Source organism: Mesoplodon mirus (assembly GCF_964341445.2).
Source record: "Mesoplodon mirus genome assembly, chromosome: 10".
In the NCBI taxonomy this organism is placed as follows: Eukaryota; Metazoa; Chordata; class Mammalia; order Artiodactyla; family Ziphiidae; genus Mesoplodon; species Mesoplodon mirus.
In genome coordinates, this window is record NC_138986.1 from 31,378,757 (window position 1) to 31,386,656 (window position 7,900).

Below are 7,900 nucleotides of genomic sequence, written 5' to 3' on the forward strand. Positions count from 1 at the left end.
GAAAGGGTGGCCCAGAACTGTTCTTTTGGCCAGCATGGTATACTTGTTTACCTTTTAACAGTTGTGAAGTATAACACAAGCATCATAAACATGCATAATGCATGGATCTATAGTTTAATAAATAATTATAAATTAAATACCTCTGAAACCATTTCCCAGGTCAAGACATAGAACATCAACATGTATTATGAGCTGAATTGTGCCCTCCTCAAATTCTTATGTTGAAGCCCAAACCCCTAGCACTTCATAATGAGTGTATTATTTGGAGATAGGGCCTTTAAAGAGATAATTAAGGTTAAAGGAAGTCATTAGGGGGTGGCCCAACCCAATATGACTGGTGTCCTTATAAGAAGAGAAATTTGGGAGGCCCAGAGAAAGCAAAAATATGCAGGCACAGAGGAAACACCATGTAAGGACATAGTGAGAAGACAGCCATCTGCAGCCAAACAGAGATGCCTCAGAAGAAACCAAACTTGCCAGCAACCTTGATCTTGGGCTTCCAGCCTCCAGAGTGTGGGAAAATTAATTTCTGCTTTTTAAGCCACCCAGTCTGTGGTATTTTGTTATGGCAGCCCAAGAAAGCTAATACAGCACCCTCAGAAGGACCCTTGTGTCCCTTCCTGATGACAACACCCTCCCTCTCCTGCTTCAGACATAGTCACTAACTTGACTTACAGTCATTAGTAAACATGTCATCACTTTTCATTACAGTTGTGCTTGCATCCAAAAAAGTACACCTGTACTTGTATCCAAAAGTATATATATAGCTTAGTTTTGCTAGTTTTTCAGTATTTTTTATTCATTTGAATTTGAATGCCCTTGAGCAAAGCATCCACCCTCTAACTCACAGTATCCAATATTTTCTCTTGTCTTCCCCTGACTTGTTCTTGGGCATGTGTGTTTACCACTCCTTGGCCTCATGCCCAGCCACCTGGAATGTATCTCTTTTAATGGCCAATTATCAACTCAAGAATGACAGAGCCAATGATTCTAACAATCACAGTCCTCCATTCCCACCTGTTACAAATGCTAAATGTCAATTTTGGGGTTCTGAATTACAGTTGAAATGGTTTTGAGAATTTCATGATATCTATTGAAATAGTGTCACCCAGAACTGTCACAGCCTAAGATAGAAAATCACTAGTTTAGCCAGGGTGAGCTTTATTTAAAGACACAGCAACACCCAAACCCTTTTCTTGGCTGTATCAATCAGGATTCCAACAGAAAAAAAGATGGACAGTCAAGTGAAACTAAATCAGGAAGACATTACTTACAAAGAAACTCATTACAAAAGTAGGAGAACCACAAGGAATAGTGCAGGAAACTAGGAACAGAGGGAGAGCGACAGCAGAAGCCAAAAAGGGAGAGAATTGTCTATAAGAGAAGTACGTGAGAGTGAACTTTTGTGAAGAGTCCCAGCCAGCCAGAGGTGACTGCTCAGGAAAGGAGCCAGAGAAATAAATCTCTGTCCTCCCTCTTTCTCCCTCTGATCACCTTCCTGGCCCCCCACTGACTTCACCAACCCAGGAGCTGGAGGGTTTAGGGACCTATAGATGTAACTCATAAAGGTCCCAGGGCAGAGAACAGGAAGGTAAATCTGGAGGAGGAAATGGAAGATCTCTGGCATTTTGCCTTTGGAATGACAGTGCAAGAGAATGTGGATGTTGCTTTTTCCAGGCAATTCCATGTTTGAAACGTGACAATTCTCCAGGGAGCCCAGTGCCTAAGAAACAGGTAGCTTTACCAGTATCCTTCCTGGAAGTTCACAAAACCAGGACGACCAGATGATAATAACCAGGAAAACAAAAAGCAGGTATCTTCAGTATTTAGATATGGCATGCTTCTTAGATATCTTGCTACTGATTAGATTGTACGACACTTGGGTTTACTAATTTCAACACTCCAGACACTCCACTGCCAAATACCAAGAACAATTAGGAATAGGATAGAGAGCGACCATCTGGAAGGATTTGTATGCTTTCTAAGAAAGTGGGCATCACCTGTGCTCACATTTGGAACCAAAGTTAGCTAATCTTTTTTTTTTTTTTTTTGGCTGCGTTGGGTCTTTGTTGCTGCGCGCGGGCTTTCTCTAGTTGTGGTGAGCAGGGGCTGCTCTTCGTTGCGGTGCGAGGGCTTCTCACTGCAGTGGCTTCTCCTGCTGCAGAGCACGGGCTCTAGGCTCGAGGGCTTCAGAAGTTGTGGCAAGCAGGCTCAGTAGTTGAGGTTCGCGGGCTCTACAGTGCAGGCTCAGTAGTTGTGGCGCACCGGCTTAGTTGCTCCGCGGCATGTGGGATCTTCCCGGACCAGGTCTTGAACCCGTGTCCCCTGCATTGGCAGGCGAATTCTTAACTACGGTGCCACCAGGGAAGTCCCAAAGTTAGCTAATCTTAAAGCATAAATCTCTCCTTAAAAAAAATATATATATACTATATATTATATATATAGTATATATATAACATATATTATATATATATTATATATATGTATATATCAAGTGGGAAATTTTTTCCCCAGGTTCTTTCCCCAAGAGAATGACATAACAATATCTCATTACACGTAATACAAAGGTCACCTTTATTTCTAGGTGATTTTATTATAATGGAATATATATTAAATATATAATTAAATTACATATGACATAATATAATGTATAATATATTATATAGTACTGTAATCCTATTTGCAAATTTGGGATTGGATATGAGGAAGGTCCATCTTGAAATCCAGTCAAAAGATTTTAGTTATTGAAATATCAGTGTAATCACTCAAAGGATAATCTAGAGGCATAAATACCAAGGCAAGTGATGAATTAATCTCCTATCTATCTGTCCTCAGAGACAGTCAGCGTTTGTAATTCAACAGAAGAAAAAGAAAAATGGTGCAACAAAGAATGAGATATGCCACACAGAGTTCGGTACATTAAAAAATAAACCAAATCCTTAGAAGAGTTGGGATTAGGTCCCAAATTTAACTTCATCTTTAAATTAGGACCCTTGTAAATTGCTAATGGGATGTAAAATGGTGCAGCCACTGGGGAAACAGTATGGCAGTTCCTCAAAAAGTTAAACATAGAATTATTCTATGACCCTGCATTCTATTCCTAGAAGTATTGTCAAAAGAATTGAAAACAGGGACTCCAACAGATACTTGTAAACCAATGCTCACAGCAGCATTTTTCACAGTAACCAACACAGGTGGAAACAACCCAAGTGTCTATCAATGGACAAATGGATAAACAAAATGAAGTATGCATGTACAATGAAATATTATTCAGCAATAAAAAGGAATGAAGGCATGAAATGTGCTACAACATGGATGAAGCTTGAAAATATAATACTAAGTGAATTAAGCCAAACATAAGAGGACAAATATTTTCCTTATATGAAATATCTAGAGTAAGCATATTCATGGAGATAGCAAGTAACTTAGAGGTTACCAAGGGTTGGGGGGGAAAGGAAAATGGGGAGTTATTAATTAATGTGTACAGAGTTTCTGTTTGGGATGCTGAAAGGGTTTCGGAAAGTCATAGTTGTGATAGTCACACATTATGAATGCACTAATGCCACTGAATTGTACACTTAAAGTGACTAAAATGGAAAAGTTTATGTTCTATATATCTTAGCACAATTTAAAAAAATTTTCCACTATCCCCTTCCTCCCCATAGCATTGCATTTTAACTGAAGACATCAAATAAGCCTCAGAAATACTGCACAATGCCAGAAAGATGAACTTGAATAAAGCCACATAATGAATGAGACTGACAATAAAATTTCTGAAATATTCATTTCTGGTTTGAGTTCAAAGCAGTAGAATGACCTTCCTTAGGCCTTAGTTATCAAATGGAGGATGTTAATAAATCATTTGAACATGAAGAGAGTTGAAAAAAGAGTATTCTTCAGTATTCCTAAATCAAAGTCTTCCAGCCTTTTCTTGCTAAGACCCTAAAATAAGTGTGCTTCTTAAAGGCTTGAACAGTTTACGGATCACTGTTGCCCAAATGAGAAATGAGGACAGAGGCCAAGTTGGCTTGTCAGAGGTGATGGAGATTTCCACCACCACCTGATTGAAGGAAGCACCACATCCTTCTTCCTCTGGCGGGATCCTAAATCGGTTTCCATCTCCCACGCTGCAGTGTAATTGTCAAAAAGCATAGCTTTCATTTTGTTAATAAGCCGAATTTTTGTCAAAAGGTTTTTTTAAATAGGAACTACCGACATTTCTAATTTTAAAAGCAACACATTTTTATTATAATGATTTTAGAAAAAAATAGAAAAGCTCAAGGAAGGAAAAATAAATTACCCATAATTTTACCAACCAGATATAATTATGGATAGTATTGTGATGTGTTTGCTTAATGTGAGACTTACATGATTAATTTTAGTTGAAAATCATAGTGCCCAACTTTTCTACATTATGAAAGAAATAGCTTTGCATTGAAAAATACAATATATAGAGAGCAATCCTCTCACGTGAAAATGGTCCCCATTACCATTTTGATGTGATCTAACCCAATCAGCCAAAGCCTGCTAGCAGAGAAAGCTATAGTCTGAAAAATCACGTTTATTGACTTTTTTTTTTACAATAAGGGAGACCACAAACCAGAGGAACCATGGGACGTCTCACCTAAGAAAGAAAGGAAGGGTTTTTATAGGATTTAAGAGAAGCAATGCTTTGATAGGCTCAGAGCAAAGAAGAGCTGTGGATGAAAGAGTCAGTGTGAAGTCTGGACTGCAAAGTAGACCAGAGTCCTTTTTCCTTGGAAACCACAAAGTTAAGATAGATGTGAAATGATGTGCCAGAAATCCCTTATCTGAAACTCTGCACACGGGTTGAACGTCAAGGCAACTTCTCTGGGTCAAAGGACTGAAATCCTCCCAGCAAGAATGGAGCGCTTCATTCTTATTCTTATGAATTCAAAGAGCAAACTTTCTGACCATCTAGATATTAGAAAACAAGATTTTTCAGTGAGTAAGAGAGTAAGTGTCCCTTGAAGAAGGGAGCTTTTATGACATTTACAGCTGCAGCATGGCCTGGGGAGAAAAGTTTTCTGTTAACTTAACAGCTGGTTTGATCTTCATCTGTACCTGCTATTTCATCTAGATAACTGGCAAGCTAGAGTTTGTATCTTCTCAGTGAGAGCTCATTTTTATTTTTTCAGGTGTTTTCTTCCACTTTTTTAAGTGCCTGAGTTTTTGTTTCTTTTGGTCTAAGTTGTTGCCTTTTTTTTTTTAATTTGGCCTTTCCTTGAGTCTTGCGGGATCTTAGCTCCTCGATCAGGTATTGAACCCGCACCCTCAGCAGAGAAATCTCGGAGTCCTAACCACTGGACCATCAGGAAATCCCTGCAAGTCTGTATGTCCATTAGTGGATCTATTTTTTGTACTTAATATGATTTTATCATGCCTTTTATTTAATTACCTAGTCTTTAATACATATCATTTTAATAGCTAAATAGCAGACCATGTTATAAGTAGACCAAAGATCACTTAACAAATCCAAACTGGTTGTTACAAATTTTTAATTATCATAAGATCCTAATTTTATTATAATAAATTGTATTATAATAGACATCTGCATGAATATAACCTGATGCAAACTAATTACTGGGCCTAATTTTAATTTACATTTTTTGTAGTATTAGTAAGGTTGAAGTTTTCCCATCTTGTTTACTAAGTCTAGTTCATTCTTATGTTTTCTCAGAAACTTTTCCTTAATTACGTAATAGGAAGCTTAAGGTGTTTCTCATCAAACCATCTTAGCTCTTTACATTGTAAAAATGTTATGTATTCAAATACTGATTTACTGTGTATGATGATGGATGTTAACTAGACTTACTGTGGTGATCATTTCACAACATATACAAATATTGAATCATTATGCTGTATGCCTGAAACTAATATAATGTTATATGTCTGTATCCTAATTTTTTTTTAAAGGTAAAATATTCTTTGTCACATTAGTAGCAATATTTTGTTTCGTGGTCTTTGTGAGGTTATTCTTTTACTCTTTTCGAATTCTTAATTACCTCAGAACTTGAAGTCGGTAACCAGAAATCTAGATCATCAGGTTTCACTAATCTATTTTTTTTTTTTTTTTTGCGCTATGTGGGCCTCTCACTGTTGTGGCCTCTCCCGCTGTGGAGCACAGGCTCCAGATGTGCAGGCTCAGCGGCCATGGCTCACGGGCCCAGCCACTCCGTGGCATGTGGGATCTTCCTGGACCGGGGCTCGAACCCGTGTCCCCTGCATCAGCAGGCGGACTCTCAACCACTGCGTCACCAGGGAAGCCCTCACTAATCTGTTGATAGAAACTGGTTTGTCCTGATCGGTTGTGGTGTTTGACATCAGTAATCTGTTACAAATTATAAAATACCAGCTTTGGATAATGATTTCTTTTAAAAATAGACTCTAACAAATTCAAATGTATTCGATAATATTGTTCCACACCTTCCAGTGTTCTTTCTTAAGAGCAATGAGCAGAGTGACATGGTCACATAGTGACCATGATATAGTGACAGGATGTAGCCAGTAAAGTCCAAGCCACCAACACCAATGGGTGTGGCAACTGTGAAATACTGTAGTGTTTTTCCATCTGAGATTCATGTTTTGTATGTATCTCAGGCAAAGAAGGGAAAAAAGGCTGAGTTAAATCATAATGTATCCTAAGACTGGATCAATGAGTAACTCAAGAAAAAAAGGTGTAACACAAAAACCCTTACTACAATTTAAAATATCCATTCTGAACACTTTTTGTCTCCTATCTGCTTTACATTAGGTCCAGGATAATTTATTTCCCATATTGCTCTTGGGACCATGGTTAATGTCTGTGAAGTCTAGAAGTGTCATTGTAGTTGATTTCTGTGAAGTCTAGAAGTGATTTCTGTGAAGTCTAGACGTCTATGTCATTGTAGTTGTCACGGTGATTTTAATTTGTCCCTTCCCCACATTCCTCTGGCCCCTCCATTCCTATCACTGCTAACTGAACACACAAAGTTCAAGAACTTGAAAGGTCTCAAACATCTTATCTTCCTTTTTTAATGTCCTTGATTCATTTAATAATTGATGGGGTAAAAACGGCCTTGGTTGAAAGTTCACTTTAGAAAACTACATGGCTTAATAAAGGTGACGACCGACCTGTGGAAAGGGCTGTTTTTCTTTGTGCTGAGGCTCAATATTTCTCTTATTTCATGCCGAACTTCAGAGCTACACTGTTCAAACGCTGCAGATACTGTGTTTGCAGAATGGATGACAGGGATCACTGGAAACTTGATAAGGAAATAAATATGAGGTGTGTTTAGCTTGGGTGGTCAGGGTGGGTAGTAGGGTTTCTCAGTCTGTATCCAGGGACATGTGGGGTGCCACAGCCATCCTTAAGCCCTCCCTCCCAACTTCAACCTTTTTATACAGATAGGATCAGCTTAACGAGAACATCCAGAGTGGTCTTGAACGAGAAAGGTGGGGGTGGGCAGGTTTCTTTCACAAAGAAACAAAATAAGCAGTTTACAGGGCTTCCCTGGTGGTCCAGTGGTTAAGACTTCGCCTTCCAATGTAGGGGGTGTGGGACCGATCCCTGGTCGGGGAGCTGAGATCCCACATGCCTGGCAGCCAAAAAAACAGAAGCACTATTGTAGCAAATTCAATAAAGACTTTTAAAACGGTCCACATCAAAACAAACAAACAAACAAACAAAAAAGAGCAGTTTAAGTCTCTAAAAGATGCATGGGGAAGGTTTGTCCTAACTGCCTTATTTGTTGACATTGTGGGTGACCACCTCTGCCTAAGCCCTACTTCCTGTATCTCCTTCTTGACCATCTGACAGTCAGAAGCCCTAGAAATTAAATTTAAATTGCTTTTACAGATTAATTATGTAAATGGTGGGTTCACTTGCATTGTTTTTCTT